The sequence below is a fragment of the Chiloscyllium plagiosum genome, unplaced genomic scaffold (genome assembly GCF_037043375.1).
Source record: "Chiloscyllium plagiosum isolate Xiang-an unplaced genomic scaffold, Cpla_swu_hap1 HiC_scaffold_42, whole genome shotgun sequence".
Classification (NCBI taxonomy): domain Eukaryota; kingdom Metazoa; phylum Chordata; class Chondrichthyes; order Orectolobiformes; family Hemiscylliidae; genus Chiloscyllium; species Chiloscyllium plagiosum.
In genome coordinates, this window is record NW_028270180.1 from 15,018,435 (window position 1) to 15,041,641 (window position 23,207).

Genomic DNA, 23,207 nt, shown 5'->3' on the forward strand with positions numbered 1-23,207 from the left:
CATGTTCATTTCACAATGAGTTCCACCCAGTCAATTAGCGTCACACCATCTTTGGGTGTAGAGAGTTGAGTTCTGCATATACCCAGAGAGTCCAAAGCAATAATATCTCATTAATAATGTAAATTGTACTCATGAGAATCATGCAATAAACTATCTTGCTATATATGACAAATGACTCTTCAGTTTAGATTCACCAACATCAGCAAGTTTCTGCTTTGCATTAATCCAGTTAATATGCTAAAGCTCCCCCATTTGGAGAGATCACCAGCATCTCTCTGCGACAACAGTTAATTCAACAGGCCCTAGACCCAGCACAGACAAAAGAAGGATTGGTGGCAGCAAGCTACCCAAACCAAAACACCACCTTGGTCTCCTTTTATTCACTTCTGGGATGTGGACATCGCTGGTTAGCCAGCATTTATTGCCAGTCCCTGGTTACCCTTCAGAGGGTGGTGGTGAGCTGTCACCTTGAACAGCTGACGTCCACTGTTAGGGTTGACCCACAATGCCACTAGCGAGAGAATTCCAAGATTTTGACCCAGTGACGGTGAAGGAATGGTGATAAACTTCCAAGTAGGAGTCAAAAAGTGTGGAAAAAGCACAGCAGCATCCGAAGAGCAGGAGAGTTGACGTTTTGGGCATAAGCTCTTCATCAGGTATATTTCCATCAGGACGGTGAGTGGTTTAGAGGGGAACTTGAAGCGGGTGGTGTTCCCCTGTGTCTGCTGTGCTTGTCCTTCTAGATTGAAGTGATCGAGAATTTGAAAGGTGCTGCCTGAGGATCTTTGAAAGCACCCAAACCAGAATGCCACATGGTGGCAACAGCAGTGACTGGAAATATGACATGTAAGAGAGAAATCAGCCATATTATTGCAAGATTTATTAATATTTAAAGCCAATTTTCTTAGATAAAAGCTGCCATGACACTATCTGAAAAACAGCATCAATGTTCCGAGTATATGGGTTAATGTTTTCCCTCCAACCTGCATCAATAAATTCACCAAATCATTGTGGGGCCATCATGAGGGAAATATGTCTGCTTTGCTGGATAGCAAAAACAATATCTTGTAGTCATTTAAAAGTCCTTTTGCATCAGGAAAACATTAAGGACGCTATAGAATTTGTTTCCAGCGGAAGGATATTGATAAACTTGAAAGGGTTCAGAAATGATTTACAGAGATGGAGGTTTTGAGCTACAGGGAGAGGCTGAATAGGCTGGAGCTATTTTCCCTGAAGTGTCAGAGGCTGAGGGGTGACCTTATAGAGGTTTATAAAATCAAGATGGCCTTGCACTGGGTGAATAGTCAAGGTCTTTTCCCCAGGGTGGGGGAGTCCAAAACTAGAGGGCATCAGTTTAAGGTGAGAGGGGAAAGATTCAAAAGGGACATGACTGGCAACGTTTTCACGCAGAGGGTGTACGGAATAAACTGCCAGAGGAATGGGTGGAGGGTGGTACAAATACAGCATTTAAGGTAGCATCTGGATGGGTATAAGAAAAGGAAGGGTTTAGAGGGATATGGGCCAAGTGCTGGTAAATGAAACGAGAATAATTTGGAATATCTTGTCGACATGAACTAGTTGGACTGAACAGTCTGTTTCTGTGCTGTACATCTCTATGACTCTGTGAAATTGAAAGGCTCAGTGGTTAGCATTGCTACCTCACAGCATCAGAGTCCTGGGTTCAGTTCCATGCTCGGGCGACTGTCTGCGTGGATTTTGCACATTCTCCCAGTGTCTGCGTGGGTTTCCTCGGGGTGCTCTGGTTTCCTCTCGCAGTGCAAAGATGTGCAGGTTAGATGGATTAGCCATGGGAAATTACCCATAGTGATTAGGGATGTGCAGGCTAGGTAAATTAGCCAAGGGAAATGCAGGGTGATAGGGTTGGGTCTGTGTGGTGTGGACTCGATGGGCCAAATGGTCTGCTTCCACATTGTAGCGATTCTGTGAAACAAGAGGCAATATGACGATCTTAGAGTCTTAGAGGTATATAGCATGGAAACAGGCCCTTCAGCCTCACCTGCCTGTGCCAACCTTGTGGAAATTTTCTTAATGTATAAATTTGATGCGTTAGCAGTCCCTTAAACTCCATTCTGAACACAGAGGGAGGTTTAAAGACAACTGCAGTAAAAAAAACAACAGATATCCCACCCTAATTGGAGATGAGTGTTGAGCGAAGGTCTTTAAAACTATAAACTGGAGGTGGCGAATGTGTGATTCGCTCAAGTAAGTGTATGACAACCAATTAGTCTTTTATCTGTTTGTCAGATAGTTTATTTTAAAAAAAAAACAAGCAAACCGTGGCAACTGCTGAGAGGATTGTGAAGCAGCTGGATCTGTTTATGAAGAGATGCTTGCTGAAGATACTGGAATATTCAACAGCAAAGATAAGGTAGACAAGCTGAGTCCTGCGGGCAAGAAGCCATGAGAAGAGGGTGGTACATGTCGAACAGTTATCTGTCAAAAATTACTACTTCACCTTGGATTGGAACTTATTGTTTTTCCACTTGAGGTAGTAGGCTCCCAACTGTCAATGTATAATTATACAAGTTACTGTTCCATTGCTTGCTGTCTATTGTTTATTTAATAACTGTGTCTAATATTTCAAATTGAGGTTGATGTCTAATTTGGTGCTCTAATCCTTTTAGAGGCTGGGGATGGAAGGGATTGATTCTTCTGCCTTACAAATAAATTGTCAATGGTGATTCTGAACGAAGCCCTGTTTTACAGTGTGTGGCAGCCCTGCCTTTGGACCAGGAGGTCCTGATTTGAATCCCACTCCTTGATGCTCAAGGATGGTGGTTTTGTATTGCAGAGTCAAAGAGTGTAGTACTGGAAAAGCATGGCCGGTCAGGCAGTATCTGAGGAGCAGGAGAGTCGATGTTATGAGCATAAGCCCTTCATCGGGAGTGCAGCCTCAACAGCTGATTATCAAACTGCAAGTCTCTCCAGTAAGTTTAACTTGGACGGAAGAGAATTAGCAGTCCCGGGTCAGCAGAAACTGGTGTGGTGAGATGCCCTGCGAGTATTGTACCCCTCTGACAACAGGAGAGTGAGCTCCTTCAGAAATGATCAGCTACAGATACAACTGTTAGCCTTCGTAGAGTCATACAGCATGGAAACAGATCCTTTGGACCAAACAATCTGTGCAGAGCATGTTCCTAAACTAAACTAGTCCCACCTGCCTCCACTTGGCCCATATCCCTCCAAATATTTCCTACTCATGTACTCATCTAAATGCCTTTCAAATGTGTAACTAGCCAAATCCACCACTTCTCCCTTCAGGCAGAAGGTACAGAGGCTTGACCACATGTACCAACAGGTTCAAGAACAGCTTCTCCCCTGTCGGTAATAGGCTGATGAATGGACTCTCTAGCTTCAGATAATGTTAATCTAATTAATGTTGATGTTGCCTCGTGCACCTCCACTTATGTCTCACTCTGTCCGAAATGTTTTCACCCTGTGGCTCAGTGGTTAGCACTGCTGTCTCACAGCACCAGGGTCCCAGGTTCGAATCCAGCCTCGGGCGACTGTCTGCGTGGAGTTTGCACATTCTCCCCGTGTCTGGGTGGGTTACTCTTCGGAGGTCGGTGTGGACTGGTTGGGCTGAAGGGTCTGTTTCCACACTGTAGGGAATCTAATCTGTGATCTGTATGTCCTTGCTTACTATGACCTGACTGTACTGCTCACAAACAAAGCTTTTCACTGTACTTTAGCACACGTGATAATAAATCAAATTAATCAAAATCAGTCAAGTTCATTTCACACGCAAACTATTCTGCATGTTAAAAAAAAATGTTTCTCAAGTCTTTCTTTTCTTATCATATTTTTATCCATCCTAGAGAAACACCACCTGCTATTCGTCATATCTATACCCTTTATTATTTTATAAACCTTTTAATGTCACCTCTCAACCTCCTATTCTCCAGTGGAAAAAAGTCCCAGCGTCTCCCTGTAACTCAAACCCTTCATTTCCAGCAAAATCCTCGTAAATCTCTACTGAACCCTCTCTGGCTTAATAATATCTTTCCTCCAACAGGGTGACCAGACCTGGACACAATGTTCCAGAAGAGGGCTCACCAATGTTTTATAAAATCCCAACATAATGTCCCAACTCCTATATTCAAAAGGTCTGCTCAATGAACGCTAGTATACTAAATGCCTTCTTTGCCTGTGAAGAAATAACATGTGAATTGTGATATTAGGCCCAGTAATTGAATTTGGATCTCATAGTCAAGGTTCAGTCTTCACTTTCAAATGGGAATCAAATAAGCTTTGAAACAGAGGAATAATTACAAGGCTGTGAGAGAAGTTGGACTCACAATTGCTTTTGTAACGTACGAGCAGGGGCTAGATGGGGTGAACGGGCTCCTTCTACTCTGTTCAATAGAGAACACTTCAGAGTGCTTCTTTTGGGCAATGGAACGTCAGCAGAGACTATAGCATGAATTTTTGATCACACATTAGGAGAACAGTTGGATAGTTCCTGGCTCTGGAAAACTGACTCAAAACGTGTGGTGCTGGAAATGTGCAGCCTGTCAGGCAGCATCCGAGAAGCAGGAGAGTTGATGAAGAGCTTATGGTCGAAACGTCAACTCTCCTGCTCCTCGGATGCTGCCTGACCGGCTGTGCTTTTCCAGCACCACACTTTTTGACTCTGATCTCCAGCATCTGCAGTCCTCACTTTCTCCCTCTGGAAACCTGACTCAGGAAAAAGTGCCCAGGAACTTGTGGAGTTGCCGTCCAGGCTGCAGAAGGTTTTATAGAAGTTGTGGTGGGGGACTCTGGAATCAGGGCAGAGGCTCCTGCACACAGAATGGAGCAGGTTAATATTGTGCACTGGCACTTTGTCCAAACAACATAAAAGGAAGCAAACTTCTCCTTGCCCAGCATTCATCCATCACAACCCCCTCAACCCCTCCCCCTCATACATTCCTGTAATCCCATCCATGCCTTCTCATAATCTCTCATGACAACCAACCCATCTCAGTGAAGCCTAATACCCTCCATGTGAATCAATTCCCCTTTATTATTCCCTGGCCTCTTATAACCTCCATGCCAACTTATACCAACTATGGCCCTTTTTTACCCTGTGAACTTAGTGCCAACTAATGCCAACCCATAACCCTCAGCCCACCACCATTTGCTCTTACATTTACCATTCCAATGCACCTAGTTTCACCATGGACAGATCTCATACTGAGATTAAATGTAGTTTTTTTTGTGTCCATTAATGAATTATTTCAAAAGAGCATCCTCACTGATGAAAGAAACACTAAGTTTAACCTCCTGTGATCCCTTATAAATACAAGCATTGGGTTTCAGAGTACCACTTCAAAGAGTGGAAAAGTATTGAAGCTATCAAACTGTGAATTGACAGACACCCCACTAGGATAAGAAAAGGTTGTGAAGTTAATTGTGTAACACTAATCCTGTAACAATAATCCTCAGAGTTATGTCAATACAAAGAATGGACTATCAAGCATTGATTTTGTCGTTAATAAAACAAAAAAAAGGAGACTTTTTTCAAATATTTAAACAGGTGTTTTAAATGCCTTGATAGCTACATGCCTTCTTTAGTGTACATTCATATCTATTTCAGCAATTCCAAAGGCATCTTTCCACTCCAGAAGGGCAGATGATCTCCCTAGAGTACATATTTAAAATGGTGATTTAAATTATCTCAGAACAGATCGAAAGAGTTCAAATTCTGTTTTGAACATCCACTTCTGAAAATCAGATCAAAAATGCCTCCCAAAAGTTTAGGACTTGCAGGTGAGTGATTGTGAACTGGAATAATGCTTGGAAAAGGCCCAACATGCTAACAGCATGTAGCCTGGTGTTGAAGCTGCAATATAGTCGCTGAAGATCCAATGTAACTTGACAAATCTGAGCAACCAATTACTAGAAAGAAAAATAAACAGAATATTTATTGGAAATAGTCAACAGTTCTGGCAACATCTTTGGAGAGATGATCTGGCTTAATGGGCTAAAGAAAAACTGAAAGTATGGCAGATGCTGGAAATCTGCACAAAAACAGAAGTTGCTGGAAAATCTCAGCAGGGCAGCAAGGTGGCTCATTGGTTAACACTGCTGCCTCACAGTGCCAGGGACTTGTGTTTGATTCCAGCCTCGGGTGACTGTCTGTGTGCAGTTTGCACATTCTCCCTGTGTCTGTGTGGGTTTTCTCTGGGTGTTCTGGTTTCCTCTCACAGGAAGGGAAGCTGGAAGCCATTCTACACAGAACTGGAGGCCCTCCTGACCTGCCTGAGTGCAGTAGCAGTGGTAAGCTTTGGCTATAGAGTAGAGGGGCAACTCTTATATCATCAGTAGACTCAACTCAGCACTTGATGTGATTCCACTCCACATTCAACACTCCACTTTTAATCAATTTCAAGCCAGCTGGAGAGGTATATTCAAAGAGATTTAGCTTTTCTTTGTTGGAGCCAGTTTATTGACTTGCTCAATCTCTCAGCTCCCATTGCATGCCCAGTGTCACAGCTGAGCCCTATTTAAGTGTGCTCAAAACAATAGTGCCTATCAGTTATGACCTTTAACTTCAAAAATGACCGTCAGGTTAAACCACCACTAGCTATCTCTCTCTCTCTCTCTCTCTCTCTCTCGGAGAAAGCAGATCTGTGGTCTGGTAAAATATGACCACTCTACCTTTAGTTGGTAAAGGGACTGCCCTGCTAGTCTGACAGAGTGTTTCTAGCATTTCCTGTTTTTGCAGCTAACTCAATTAAGCTGGAGGGCTGACAAAAAAACAAAGGTGCAAATTCGAGATATCAGATATTCTCCTCTCTTCTCAGATTTCCATGTGTTCCTCGAGCTGAGAGGCTAGAACTGTCAGATGGGACTAAACAAATTGAGGCTCCTTCCTCTGATAAAGGTTCAGGGATATTCTAAATTATAATGTGGCTTGATAGGGCAGATGGGGAGAAGATTTCCCTCTACTTGTGCGTAGACTGAAACTAGGATTATAAAGGCAGTCACTAATAAGAGAATCATTAATAGATTTAATAAGAAATTCAAGTCAACCATCTTTAACCAAATAGAGGCTACAATTATGGAGCTTGTGGATAGCGCATTTGTGAAAATGTGTTAATGAAGGAATGAGAATTTTCAGACAGTGTTAAATAATGTGGGGTCAATAGTGGCTTAGATGGAGCACTAGCAAATGACCAATTTCTGTGTTGTTCCTTTTATATAGTTTGCAGCCTTTAAAAGGAGTTCCTTTATCTCATCAACATTCCCCAGAAATTGAACAACCTTCCTATCAGTGAGAGGGAATCTGAAATGCTGCAGTGCTGAACTGTACTGTGCAGGAGTTCCTTTTTTTATATTCCAAACCACTTTTAGGGTTTAATAAGATCTAACCTTAGATGCGAAATGAATCACAACTAGGTTCATTAAGTTTTAAAGCAATTTAGATCAGCATTTTAACTGTCCTTCCTGGCTTAACAAAGGCCATCTTGCAGATCATTGGCTTCTGAACTCTGAAACGTAGCATTTTCCTCATCTTGCTACAGATGATTAATTAATAGATGCTCCATTAACATAGCCAAATTTCTGTATGGAAAAAGAAAGCACTCACTGAAGAAATTTATATGACTTAAAAATTTAACTGTTGCTGATTTCAAGCATACAAAACAGAGTCACTAAAGCCTGAGAACAATAGAGTTCTGTTGCTCATAGCTGCTGGACTCACCCTTACCTTCAATGGTGAACATATCTCAGGATCTGGGTAGCAGGCACTTGGAGTGATCCTGTAAGAAAATTCGGAAAGGGCAGTCCATGACACCATACTTCAATTTGCATCAAAATGTGAAACACAAACAAATTCCTGTGCTTCCACCACCATTGTACCCAACATCGCCACCTGATTGGTTTTACATTGCATACCCAAGAGCCAAATTTCTTTTATTGTTGAAGAACATGCCAGACCAGAGTTCGGGGTCTATGCTTAGTGCTCCTACTACAAAATCCCAACACAATCATACCATTAGCACTGACTTCATACAAGAACAATGGAGTAGTCCTGATTGGAATAGCATTAGGAAGCTGAACTACTCCTTACACTGAGAGTTCAATGGGTTTACCTCCAGCTGTGCCTTATGCCTTTAAGTTGAAATTCTTTACGAAAGTGTGATATAATGGGTCAAGTATAATCTGAAACGACATATACAGATTTTGCAGTAATGTGGGCTGTGCTCAAAACTCAAACAGACTCAAAAGGCATCACAGTTGCTAAGATGAAAGAAGCATGCATTGATTGTATTGATTTGTCACTGACTGAGCGTGGTTTTCCTGTTGCAGTTCACCGAGTATGGGTTGCTGTGGCAACATGCACTTTTTTGTACATGCATGTTGTCTCTCGGATTAAAGGCTTCATCGTGTTTTGCGTCACGTAGCTGACTGTGGATCACTCCTGCTCTCCAGTAATTTTAGAATTCCATCATCTGCTATTCTTTGTGCTTTTAATCTGTTTGTTACAATAAATGTCTCAAAATGTAAAATCTTGTTCAGCACTTACCTTGAAGTTTGAATTTCGGTTTTAAACATTTTTCATCAATAAAGGTATCATATCACTGCAATACCTCAAAGGCATGTGGAAAGAGTTTCAGGCTGACAATCAATTAATAATGCACCTGCCTTAAGCATCATCATCCCTGGGGTGGAGCTTAAACACAAGGTGTTACTTATTGCACCACAAGATTTCTCATTAACTTTTACACTCAACTAAAAACCGATGTTATACACTTCTGCCACTGTAGCATTTGGCGGATATCATTAACAGTAACACAAGCCTCAAAAATGTGTTGTGAACCAGATCAGACCCCCTCAAAATATTTTAAGAAGGTAGCCTAGACCTTAACTTTCTCTTTATTTTAAAGACATAATGTATTGCAGATGCAATTCGATTGGTCGACATTAAGCAAAACACAATTTATTCAACTCTATAGTTAAAATATGACAAAAGAAAGAAGAACTTGGAATATCTTAACTCTTTTGGAAAACTTTATAGAATAATCGATACAGTAACTATTATTAATTAACTGTTCAAATAAAGTAACATCCCATAAACACAAGCAAATTCAGAAGGCCATATTTAGACTCACATTCAATCTAGCAGCCCAGGAAGTGAGCCCCTGCTTTTGACTGTAATCGAGAGAGAGTAGAAAGAGCTTCCATTTCTTCAACACACCAACAGCAACTGCTGCTGAAATATAAAAACTAAAAATCCAGGAGCTGTGAGAGCTTGACAACGCCCATTCAGACATTCAGTTCTTATTGTTCCCACTTTAAAAAAATAAAGCCAAGGGATCACAAGTTATTTATCTTCTCATAGACTGCTTGAGACCTGTCCCCAATCTCCCTCTTAAAGAAACCGGAACGAAACACACCTCTTAAATCCACTGCATTGTCACAAATGGTGGAAACTCCTTCCTGTTTCAGGTTGCACTATCCCATTTCTCATGTCTCTCTGACTGTTAACTATTTTTATTAGCAATACCATGAGTGTTGCAACTTGCATATCTTCACAGCCTTCCTCTAGAGATAATGGTCTGGATGTAATGGATGATTCTGCACAATGATTGATGGTCAGACAGACTATGATAACTCCACACATACGTTCGAGACACCACCCACGCCCTCCACCTCCTCCAAGACTTCTGTTTCCCCGACCCCCAAAGCCTCATCTTCACCATGGATATCCAATCCCTCTACACCTCCATCCGCCATGACCAGGGCCTCCAAGCCCTCCGTTTTTTCCTCTCCAGACGTCCCCAACAGTACCCTTCCACCGACACTCTCATTCGTTTGGCCGAACTGGTCCTCACCCTTAACAATTTCTCCTTTGAATCCTCCCACTTCCTCCAGACCAAAGGGGTAGCCATGGGCACACGTATGGGCCCCAGCTATGCCTGTCTCTTTGTTGGCTACGTAGAGCAGTTGATCTTCCGTAATTACACCGGCACCACTCCCCACCTCTTCCTCCGCTACATTGATGACTGCATTGGCGCCACCTCGTGCTCCCGCGAGGAGGTTGAGCAATTCATCAAATTCACCAACACATTCCACCCTGACCTTAAATTTACCTGGACCATCTCTGACACCTCCCTCCCCTTCCTGGACCTCTCCATCTCCATCAGTGACGACCGACTTGACACTGACATTTTCTACAAACCCACCGACTCCCACAGCTACCTGGATTACACTTCTTCCCACCCTACCTCTTGCAAAAATGCCATCCCGTATTCCCAATTCTTCCGCCTCCGCCGTATCTGCTCCCAGGAGGACCAGTTCCACCATAGAACACACCAGATGGCCTCCTTCTTTAGAGACTGCAATTTCCCTTCCCACGTGGTTAAAGATGCCCTCCAACGCATCTCGTCCACATCCCGCACCTCCGCCCTCAGACCCAACCCCTCCAACTGCAACAAGGACAGAACGTCCCTGGTGCTCACCTTCCACCCTACCAACCTTCGCATAAACCAAATCACCCGCCGACATTTCCGCCACCTCCAAACAGACCCCCCCACCAGGGATATATTTCCCTCCCCACCCCTCTCCGTCTTCCGCAAAGACCGTTCCCTCCGTGACTACCTGGTCAGGTCCACACCCCCCTACGATCCACCCTCCCATCCTGGCACTTTTCCCTGCCACCGCAGGAACTGTAAAACCTGTGCCCACACCTCCTCCCTCACCTCTATCCAAGGCCCTAAATGAGCCTTCCACATCCATCAAAGTTTTACCTGCACATCCACTAATATCATTTATTGTATCCGTTGCTCCCGATGCGGTCTCCTCTACATTGGGGAGACTGGGCGCCTCCTAGCAGAGCGCTTTAGGGAACATCTCCAAGACACCTGCACCAATCAACCAAACCGCCCCGTGGCCCAACATTTCAATTCCCCCTCCCACTCTGCCGAGGACATGGAGGTCCTGGGCATCCTTCACCGCCGCTCCCTCACCACCAGACGCATGGAAGAAGAACGCCTCATCTTCCGCCTCGGAACACTTCAACCCTTGGGCATCAATGTGGACTTCAACAGCTTCCTCATTTCCCCTTCCCCCACCTCATCCTAGTTTCTAACCTCCAGCTCAACACTGTCTCCTTGTCTTGTCCGGACTTGTCCGACCTGCCCAGCTCCTTTTCTATCTATCCACTCCACCCTCTCTTCCCTGACCTATCACCTTCATCTCCTCCCCCACTGACCTATTGTACTCTATGCTACTCTCTCCCTACCCCCACCCTCCTCTAGCTTATCTCTCCACGCTTCAGGCTCTCTGCCTTTATTCCTGATGAAGGGCTTTTGCCCGAAACGTCGATTTTGCCTGTCCTCGGATACTGCCTGAATTGCTGTGCTCTTCCAGCACCACTGATCCAGAATCTGGTTTCCAGCATCTGCAGTCATTGTTTTTACCTAGACTATGATAACAGCTGCCCTTCCATGTCCCAACTAGTAGGCTACTGATTAGACAAATAACATTTTAGTCTGAAAATTCAAGAAGGTCTTACAGGGTCCCTCAGCACATACTGTTGAGTTACCACAGTGATATGATCCCTATATTGACTAATAATGCTTAAAGCAGTAATTCAAATGTTGAGGTCAGCGCTGAACATTTTAAGCCATTAATTTTAACAGACAGACTAAAAGCACAAAAGACTGCCAATGCTGGAAATCTCAAATTGCTGGAGAAACTCAGCAGGTCTGGCAGCATTTGTCAAAGAGAGACAGAGTTAATGTTTTGAAACTGAAGGGGTACCATACTCAAAATGTTAATTCTGTTTGTCTTTCTACAGGTGCTGTCAGACCTGTTGAGTTTCTCCAGCAACCTCTGTTTATGTTTCAGACTATAAACACTATTTTTGGAACAATACTTTTATTGACAAATTATATTTTAAATGACAGAACAGGATTTTTTACAAGACTAAGAAAACCCAGCAGTTTCTAAAAATATATATCTGATTCTCCTAGCTCTAGTTCAACATGAATTTTAGCTCCCCTTTTAATCTCTGACATCGCTGAAGGTTGTGTTACTGCTAATGACATCAGTCGAATACTTTTCCTTTCTTTGTCTGGAAGGTTTTAACCCAGAACTATCTTGTGTGGAGATTTCTATTTCTGAACAAAGTTAGGCAAATCCTCCAACCTCAGTTTAATCTCACATGAATTTGATCTTACAGATCTGAGTGCAAGCTCCCATTCTCAGTCCTGTCAGCTAAACCAAAGAAGCATTTGATTTGTATATATTTTCCCTCACTTCTGCACATTTCACATCTGAGAGATTAGACACCTTGTCTTTATGAAAGCCCATTATCATGGACTCTGCCCCCACAGCTCTCAGTGGAAAGGGGTTCCAAAGACTCACAACTCTGTGATAGAAGAGACCTGTGATTCATTTTTGGTCGATAAACAAACGGAGAATGTTCATGAATTTAGATCCACACTGGTCACCTTTATGCCATAACAGGCTTCCCTTGCTTCACTCAGCCAATGTGCATTTAAATCCCTCACTGGTTGCCCAAATACTGAAGCAAAGGTCAATCTGAGTTCTCTACTTGCTAATGGGCCTTTGCAAACTTCCTATTCATCTGTTGGTCAGGGACTTTTCTCTTCTGCTTCCTTCATAACTGTCTACAATGAGAAGATTGTAAAGAGCCTAGTCTGAAGATGAGATGCTGTTCTCCAGTTTGTGCTGTGATTCACTGGAACACTGCAGCACGGCGAGGACAGACATGTGGGCATGTGAGCAGGATGCTGGGTTAAAATGACCTGCTATGGGAAGGTCAAGATCATGCTTGCACACAGACCAGAGATGTTCCACAAAGCAGTCACCCAGTCTGCAATTGGTTTCTCCAATGTACAGTAGGCCACCTTGGGTGCAGCAAATACAATACACAGGATTGGAGGAGGTACAGTTGAAATGCTGCTTCAGCTGGAAAGACTGTTTAGGCCCTTGAGTGGGGAGTAGGGAGGAAGGGAAGGGGCAGGTGTTGTACCTTCTGCGGTTATGTGGGAAGGTACCATGGAGACGGGGTTGATATCGGTGGTCGAGGACTGGACTAGGGTGACCCAGAGAGAATGGTTCCTGTGAAATGTAGATGGAGGAGTGAGGGGCACTAAAACAATCATTGATGTGCTGAGAAAAGAGTTGTGAAAGGTGGTTCAGTGAAGGACTGGAACAAGCATAGAGAGCCAGGTATAACTAGGACCCATGCGGATGCCCATAGCCAGTCCTTTGACTTTTTCCAGAATTCATCTCACTGGTCCTCATCTGGATGTCGCAAAATTTGTTCATTTTGCCACCAATTTCCACCCATCTATAACCTTCACATGGTTCAACACTTCCCTTCATTTCCTTGACCTCGCTGTCTCTATTTCAGGAAATAACCTGTCCACTGCCTCAATTACAAATCCATGACTCCCACAGCTACCTTCATTGCAGTTTGTAACATCTCACATCCTGTAAGGATTCCATTCCATTTTCCAAGTTCCTTCACCTACATCATATCTGTTCAGATGATGCCACCTTCCAAGACATGGCTCACTTCTTCCATGACTGTGGTTTCCCATCCATAGGGCCCTCAACCTCATCCGACCTATCATCCATGCTTCCATTCTTGCCCCTTCCCATCACTCACAACAGCGTGATCCCATTCCCCTTGTCCTCATTTTTCATCCCATCAGCCCCTGCATTCAACGGATCATTCTCCGCCATTTCAGACAACTCCTGCTGAACACCACATCATCTTCCCCTCACTCCTCCTGTCTTCATTTCATAGGGGTCATTCCCTTCAGGTCACCCTAGTCCATTCCACAACCACCAACGCCACCCCTCCTCTCCACGGCAACTTCCCATATAACCGCAGAAAGTGTAACACTTGCCCCTTCACCTCCTCCCTGCTCACCATCCAAGGACCTAAACAGTCTTTCCAAGTGAAACGGCATTTCACCTGTACCTCCTCCAATCCTGTGTATTGCATTGGCTGCACCCAATGTGGCCTACACTACATTGGAGAAACCAAATGTAGACTGGGTGACCGCTTTGTAGAACATCTCTGGTCTGTGTGCAAGCATGATCCTGACCATCGAGGAGAAAGTGAGGTCTGCAGATGCTGGAGATCAGAGCTGAAAATGTGTTGCTGGAACAGCGCAGCAGGTCAGGCAGCATCCAGGGAACAGGAGAATCGACGTTTCGGGCATAAGCCCTTCTTCAGGGCTTATGCCCGAAACGTCGATTCTCCTGTTCCCTGGATTCTGCCTGACCTGCTGCGCTGTTCCAGCAACACATTTTCAGCTCTGATCCTGACCATCCCATAGCTGGCCATTTTAACCCAGCATCCTGCTCACATGCCCACATGTCTGTCCTCGCCATGCTGCAGCGTTCCAGTGAATCACAGTGCAAACTGGAGGAACAACATCTCATCTTCAGGCCTAGCACTATACAGCCTCTGGACTTAATACTGAGTTCAACACCTTCAGATTGTGAACCCACCCCCATTCTTTACATTTCTTTTAGTTTTATTTGTTACATTCTCCATCACCATGTCCTCTCTCTCTCCTTTCCCAACCCCAGTGGGACTGTGTGTTCTTTCCACACATCATTGTTCTGCCATTCTCACGTTCCAATCACTTAATCTACTCTATCAATGTCGCTTCTCTCCTAGCACTCCACCACCTCCATCCCTCCCTACTATTTATAAATGCTGCCCCCACCACACTTCACATCAGCACTGATGAAGAGACATCTAGACCCAAAACATTAGCTTAGATTAGATTACTTACAGTGTGGAAAAAGGCCCTTCGGCCCAACAAGTCCACACCGACCCGCCGAAGCACAACCCACCCATACCCCTACATTTACCCCTTACCTAACACTACAGACAATTTAGCATGGCCAATTCACCTGACCTGCACATCTTTGGACTGTGGGAGGAAACCGGAGCACCCGGAGGAAACCCACGCAGACACGGGGAGAACGTGCAAACTCCACACAGTCAGTCGCCTGAGGCGGGAATTGAATCCGGGTCTCAGGCGCTGTGAGGCAACAGTGTTAACCACTGTGCCACCTTGCCGCCCACCTTGCTCTCTCTCCACGCATGCTGCCTGACCCGCTGTCATTTCCATCATTTTTTTTTTGTTTTCTATACAGATTTCAGCATCTGCAGTAACTTGCTCTCACATTTTAATGTCTCATATAGTCATGAAGATAAGTTCAAGACTCTTGGTTTAGACCATTTTACAATTGATTCTGGGAGCAATTGCAAGGCAAGGATTCACTTTGAACCCTCAAGAAATGAAATGAAAATCAATGTGAGCCAAGAATACTCTGCAGGTCGGGCAGCTGATGAAAGTGTGTCAAAGTTCACAGATGACACTAAGATGAGTGGAGAAAGTGAGGTCTGCAGATGCTGGAGATCAAAGTTGAAACTTTATTGCTGGAACAGCACAGCAGGTCAGGCAGCATCCAGGGAACAGGAGATTCGACGTTTCGGGCACAGGCCCTTCTTCAGGAATGAGCAGAGAGTGTTCTTCAGAATGTGGCTGAAGAGCTTCTGTGCAGAGGAGATGACCTGGGGTGGGCAGTGAGAGAGGGACTCACTGAAATCTTTGTAGAGAGAGGCAGAGAGCTTCTTCAAGGAAGGCATCCTTGTAAGAGGATTCGCAGTAGGTTGAAATCTTCGAGGAGAAAGTGAGGTCTGCAGATGCTGGAGATCTGCCTCTCTCTACAAAGATTTCAGTGAGTCCCTCTCTCACTGCCCACCCCAGGTCATCTCCTCTGCACAGAAGCTCTTCAGCCACATTCTGAAGAACACTCTCTGCTCATTCCTGAAGAAGGGCCTGTGCCCGAAACGTCGAATCTCCTGTTCCCTGGATGCTGCCTGACCTGCTGTGCTGTTCCAGCAATAAAGTTTCAACTAAGATGAGTGGGACAGCAAGGTCTGCAGAGGACACTGAAAGGCTGCAGAGGAACACAGATAGATTAAGTGAGTGGGCAAGAGTCTGGCAGATGGAGCACTATGTTGATAAATGTGAGGTCATTCATTTTGGTAAGAAGAGCAGCAAAATGGATAATTATTTAAATGGTGAAAAATTGCAACATGTTGCTGTGCAGAGGGGCCTGGGTGTCCTTGCGCATGAATCACAAACAAAATTGCTTTTCAGGTGCAGCAGGTAATTAAGAAGGCAAATTGAATATTATCCTTCATTGCGAGAGGGATAGAGTTTAAATATAGAGAGATTATGCTGCAGCTGCGTAGGGTGTTGGTGAGGCCACACCTGGAGTACTGCGTGCAATTTTGGTCTCCTTACTTGAGAAAGAGTGTACTGGCATTGGAGGGGATGTAGAGGGGGTTCACTGGGTGGAGGTTGTTTCCACTGGTGAGTGAAACTAGATCTAGGGGGCATGGCTTCAAAATGAGGTGAGCAGATTTAGGACTGAGTTAAGGAGGAACTTCTTTTACCAAAAGGTTGTGAATCTCTGGAATTCCCTGCCCAGAAGCAGTTGAGGTCACCTCATTGAATGTTTTTAAGGCAAAGGTGGATTTTTGAACAGTAAAGGAATTAAGGATTATGGTGAGTGGGCAGGTAAGTGGAGCTGAGTCCATGGAAAAGATCAACCAGATGGCCAACTCCTGCTCTAATTTCTTATGTTCTTATGTTCTATCAAGAACTGGGCCAACTAAGCTCAGGCAGTTTCGAAAAATCCCAAGAACTCACAAAATCAAATTATCGTATTGGCACAGCCATTGCTGTTTAACATGAGTGAGCTGTGTACTCCTTGCAACAGGAATACTTAGACTGATAGAGATTTGGATACCAAGAAATTCAGGGATATGGGGATAATGTGAGAAAGTGCAGTGGGGGATATCACCCAAGTCGAGAGCAGGCTCAAGGGATCAAATGCGAACCTCCAGCTCCCATTTCTCATGCTCATGCATTTTGATATATTTCTTGACAAATGTATTTTTAATGCAATATTCTTGAATTTGGCAGAGGAAGAGTTGTATCAAGTGGTGCTTTGACATCAGGAGACACCTGGCTGGTTGATTAAATGGGACCAAAATGACTTCATTGTTGTATCGGTTGAAGAATATCTTCGGGCTGAATCTTCACTGGGTGCACTCGATCCACCACCATTTCAAACCAAATGCAAGGATAACCACATCCAAAAGACTTGAGGGGAAGAAAGATTTGCCTGCTGAATTTTGACTTTGGGGGAGAACATCTCATGTCATTGTGGGTACAGGGTTTTGAGTTGGATGATCAGCCATGAGCGAGTTGAATGGTGGAGTAGGCCAACTCCTGCTTCCATTTTCCATATTTCGATGAGGCAAGAACCAGGATTACTTCTGTCCTAACTCCACTCCCAGGATGGAAGCTATCCTGGTTGGGAATTTCATTCGCTGGGTTAACATGGAGACCAGTTCCGTGTCTGATGGCAGGCAGTTGGTGAGGTTTCCAAGCTGAATGGTCAATGGCTTCAGGGTAGAGCATGACCACAGTGAAAGGAGAATGACTGGGTAAAGAAAGTTGCCTTTCACCCACTTTATAAATTTATTAAATGCCAGAAGCTTTATGGGGCATTGTTGTGATAAGGGAGCTCTTGATAGACTGGTCTTCAGCTATATCCCTACACAGGAAGGCAGGAAGGGCCTAGCTGGATCATTGATACCCCATGTCAGATGCTGGTGCCAGCCCTCAGGCATTAAACCGAGAGTGCCAACCTATGTGGAGTGGGGAATGGTTGAGGGGGGCCATTTAATTCCCATTTGAATTGAAGGGGAACAGGTGAGAACATTGTTAATCCAGACTGAGGGGAGTTAAAGTGAAGAAAGAGGAAGACAAATTAACCAGCACAAGGGAAAGCAGAGAAAACTGGATGGAGATAATGACCGCCAGGTTGAATTAAGAGCTGAAAAGAAGGGTGTCCATTCTGAGATCTTGCCATAAAATTCCCAGAAAGCTAAAGGATGTACAATCGTGCAAATAATGTATGTTAATAATCAACAAGGCACTGGATGGCAGTGTTGGAATACTTGCCTGGACACACACACATACAAACATACACACACATGCACACACATACAACACACAAATATAGACACACATGCACACACACACATGCACAAGCATATACACACTTTCATGTACATACATAGAAATATACACACACATACAATACACACACAGACACACAACTTAGTGAGTTTGCAGATGATACCGAAACTCGATGTGTAGTGAAGAAGGTTATCCAGAGTACAATGGGACCTGGATCAGGTAGTCTAATGGGCTGAGGAGTTGGGGTTTAATTTAGATATGTGCCAAGTTTTGCATTTTGGTAAGGCAAACCAGGGCAACACTGATAGGACCTTGTGGAGTGTTGCCGAACAAAGGCCTAGGGGTGCAGATGCATAGTTCCTTGAAAGTGTAGTCACAGGTAAACAGGGCAGTGAAGAAGGTGTTTGCCACACTTGACTTTATTGGTCAGTGCATTGAGTATAGGAGTCGAGAGGTCATGTTGCAGCTGTGCAGGACATTGGTTAGGCCACTTTTAGAATATTGCATTCAATTCTAGTCTCCCTACTAAAGGAAGGATGTGGTTAAACTTGAAAGGGATAAAAAATGATTTACAAGGATTTTTCCCGGGTTGGAATGTTTGAGGGAGAGGCTGAATAAGCTGGGGTTATTTCCCCTGGAGTGTCAGAGGCTGAGGGGTGACTTTACAGAGGTTTATAAAATCATGAAAATAATGCATAGGGTGAGTAGCCAGGGTATTTTCCCCAGGATTGGGGAGTCCAAAACAAGAGGGCATAAGCTTAAGGTGAGAGGGGAAAGATTTAAAGGGACCTAAGGGATAACCTTTTCACACAGAGGGTGGTGCGTGTATGGAATGAGCTGCAAAAGGAAGTGATGGTGGCTGGTACAATTACAACATTTAAAAGGCATCTGGATGGTTGTATGATTAGGAAGGGTTTAGAGGGATATGAGACAAGTGCTGGCAAATGGGATTATTTCAGATTGGGATGTTTGGTTGGTGTGGATGAGTTGGACCAGAGGGTCTACTTCCACCCTGTGTGACTCTATGACTCACACGCATATTCTCACACACGCTTACACAGAATCAACATGCAGAGTCTTTTGAACATGGGAAGCCTGTTGTGCTACAGTTACCACATGATTCTGACTGCATAAGACCCTCACTTACTGTCTATCATCGTCTTTACCCACAGAATTCACAGGTTGATAAACAATCTGTTGGGTCACTTTATGAAAACCCGCTCCCACGCCATCAAGTCCTCAAGTAAGATTTGAACCCAGAGCTCCTGATGTGGAGACAGGGACACAAGTATAGCTCTAACACTCAACTGCATCAAAAGACAAGGCTGTTCACTTGGTTGGCACCCCATCTACCACATGAAACATGCATTTCCATTTAACCTGGTTCATTGTGGCATTTTCTGGGTTGTTTTTTATGGAGGTAACAAAAGAGGGCGGAGAGGGTGCACTTTTACATAAGGCATTTTCATAGCACCTTTCACCAACTCAGGACTTTGCAAAGTGCTTCAGAGCCAAAGCTTTACACCTATTCCTATACTGCAATGTAGGAAACAGAACAACAATTTATATACAGCAATATCCTACAAACTGTAATTGTAATAATTACCAGACAAGATGTTGGCTGAGGAATTGATATTGGCCAGGACAGTGGAAGAAAATATACACTTGCAAACTTTACATCCAGTCAGAAACATAGGCTCTCTCACACACACATACATACTGCTTCTCTCTCTCTCTTACACACACACAGCTCTCACATACATTCATATACACAGACACACATTCACACGCATACAAATCCTCTCACACAATCTCACGCACACTTTCTGTCACACACACACAAATTCAGACACACATTCACACACACACATGCTGTCACACAGTCTCACACTCTTATGCTCTCACACACATTCATACACAGACACATGTTCACACATATGCACACATGCACAGATATGTTCTCACACACAAACACAATCACTGTCGCACATGCTCACACACAGGTATGTTCTCACGCTCTTACATGTAGACACACACAGACATACATTCACACGCACATGCTCTCACTCACTTTCACACTCACTCACACACTTATGCATCGCTCCCACATATTCTCATGCACACAGTCTCCCTCTCTCTCTCACATGTACACATGCATGTTCACACAAACACATATACCTTCTGACACATGTTCTTGCACACACACACACATGCACAGGCACAGAGACATGCATACATACATGTGAATATTATGTTTTCAGAGATAAAGAAACATAGGAATTTAATACAAAAGATGATGTCATTTGATCCATGATACCTATGACAAGAAACAGATCCTGGTTTCTAGCCTTGGAAACAAAATCAGAAATTGCTGGAAAAGCTCAGCAGGTCTGGCAGCATCTGTGGGGAGAAATCACTGGACCTGAAACATTAACTCTGATTTCTCTCCACTGATGCCGCCAGACGTGCTAAGCTTTTCCAGCAATTCCTGTTTTTGCTTCTGGTTTAAAGCACCCGCAGTTCTTTCGGTTTTCATCTGGTTTCCAGCCTTGAAATTTGCAACATTTCTGAATTCAGGTTGGTAACTGCATCATTTGGTAATATCTGTGAATATTTACAAGGTGCTGTCAATTGTGTTAAATGGTGTCTTTTTTTAAAAAATCCAGCTGAGGTTGAGTACCCAGAACATTAATATAATCAGCAATTTAATGATAGTGTGAAAGTTGTTAGACTTACTCTTTGTACAGTGGATTATGTGCATAATTTTTAATGCACCCTGAACATTCTTCTACTGGAAATAACTGAAAGACTTTAAAAGATGTAGAAAACAAGTTTGATTTACCGTGTCATATTTAAACTTCACTGACTTGACTCTTCCATTATGAATTAAAACTCCACTTCCTCAAGCCTGTCGGAAATGTTTGCAAATGGTTAGTTTACTTAGAATAAAGATAAGGTGGAAAGGTTCTGTGCATCCAGGATGCAATCAGAAAGCTGATACATGCACATATTGAAATTAAATGGGAACCACATTGTTCAAAAGTTTTAACTCACTCTCAATGGTCATATCTTGGGACTTTATATTACAAAAATAGAAGTGGAGAAAGCCATTCAGCTACCCCAATGCATCGATCTCACCATCTGTTGCAGGTTTCATAGAATCATAGAGTCCCTACAGTGTGGAAACAGGCCCTTCGGCCCAACAAGTCTGAGTCTCAGCACAGAAAGAAGCCAGTAGTCCCAATGTTTATGGTCCACATGAATCTCCTCTGACTTTGCGTTATCTCATTCCATCAGAATAATGTTGTTTATCTTTCTGCCTTGTGTGTGCATCAAGCTTCCTTCTACATGCTGCTGTGCTATTGGCCTGAACTGTTCTTCAGAGTAACAAGCTACACATTTCCTGAGTGAAGCTGTTTCTCTAGAAGTTACTAATGGATTCATGATATTGGTGGTCTCTAGATCTGGACACGCCCCTTTGGTTTTATTTCTTGGACAATTCCACAGAAGTCCGTCTCACACTCACCTGGAAGTAGACTGTCAGGTGTCGACCTCAAATGAACCATTTTGCAGCTTGTCGCCTCACCCGATCCATGGTGTTCACCACAAGCTGGACAATAGTGCTATTTTTGCAGTCGAGTATCTGGTCTTTATTGCTGAGTAACCAAGACAAAGGATGTGACTGTCTTCCTTAAGCTCATGAATATACTTCCTAAAATGGTAAAGTACAAGCTGAGGTCAATGCATATACCGAGCTTTCCAAAGAACTTTCTAACCCGTCTCAATTCCCACATTCTTTCTTCACAATCCGAAAAATTTGAGTTAAGAATCACACACCAGGCTACTGTCCAATAGGTTTATTTGGAAGCACTAGCTTTCTGAGCGCTGCTCCTTCATCAGGTGGTTGTGGAGAATAACATTGTAGGACACAGAATTTATAGCAAAAGTTTACAGTGTGATGTAACTGAAATTATACATTGAAAAAGACCTGGATTGTTTGTTAAGTGTCTCATCTGTTAGAATGACCATGTTGGTTTCTGTTCTTTCATATGTAAATCACAGAACCTTTTCAAAAGTTACATTCTCAAGTGAACTTTAGCAATTGGTGTCATGTTGGCCCAGATAGTGTATTGAAGGTGTGAGCTTCCTTGTGTGAGGCTGTCTGCGCCACAATGGTCAAACTAAAAATTTGAACCTTCAAATAGTCATCTAGTTCCCTTATGAAAGTTACTTTTGTATCTGCTATAATCACCCTTTCAGGATGTGCATCATACCACAATGCACATACAAATTTCAGCTCATCATCTCTCAACTTCCTTTAACATTTAACTTGAATATGTGTCATCTGCTGACCTTCCTCCGAGTGAAGGAAGCAGCTGGAGTGGAGCTTCTGTGAAGATAGCAGGAGTCAGGCAGCAAGGCTGTGCAACCCATTTTATAAGGGACAGTGTGATGATGGCACATTGTTGACCTGTGCCAGTGGGGAGGTGATAGCCCAATGGTACGATTGCTTGTCTGTTAATCCAGAAACCCAGGTAATGCTCTAGGGGCCTAAGTTCAAATCCTGCCATAGCAAGTATTTGAATTCCAAAACACATCTGGAGTCAAATAATGACCATGAAATTATTGTAGAATATTTTGGGAGGAAAGCCCATCTGGTTCAGTAATGTCCTTTTGGGAATGAAACTGCAATCTGTTCCCAGTCGAGCCTATATGTGACTCTTGACGTACAGTAAAGTGGCTGACCCTTAACAGGTCTCTGGGCAAACAGAGTCAGACAGCACAGAAACAGAACCTTCAGCAAAACCTGTCCATGTTGACCAGGTTTCCTAAACTGAACTATTTACCAGCATTTAGTCATAGCCCTCAAAACCTGTCCAAACATCTAGGATGGCATGATGGCTCAGTGGTTAGCACTGCTGCCTCACAGTGTCAGGGACCCGAGTTTGATTTCCATCTTGGGCGACTGTCTGTGTTTGCACGTTCTCCCTGTGTCTTTGTGGGTTTCCTCCCACAATCCAAAGATGTGCAAGCCAGGTGAATTGGCCATGCTAAACTTCCCATAATGTTAGATGCATTAGTCAGGGGTAAATATGGGGTAGGGGAGTGGGTCTGGGTGGGCTTCACTTCAGAGGG

The 23,207-nt window shown here is 43.7% G+C and overlaps 1 long non-coding RNA gene across 2 annotated transcripts in view; it reads right to left on the reverse strand.

Moving 5' to 3' along the window:
* LOC122542648 (uncharacterized) overlaps positions 1-21,669 on the reverse strand; it is a 92,889-nt gene extending 71,220 nt beyond the window's left edge. Inside the window, exons 1-3 of one of the 2 annotated variants that reach the window (XR_015754165.1) lie at positions 21,598-21,669; positions 7,715-7,766; positions 5,779-5,901 (exon numbers count right to left, since the gene is read on the reverse strand). This is a non-coding gene — a long non-coding RNA (uncharacterized LOC122542648). Of the gene's footprint in view, positions 1-5,778; positions 5,902-7,714; positions 7,767-9,119; positions 9,280-21,597 lie in introns of those variants that run through there. The other variant, XR_015754166.1, reaches the window with a different exon arrangement.
* Positions 21,670-23,207: the final 1,538 nt, after the last annotated feature.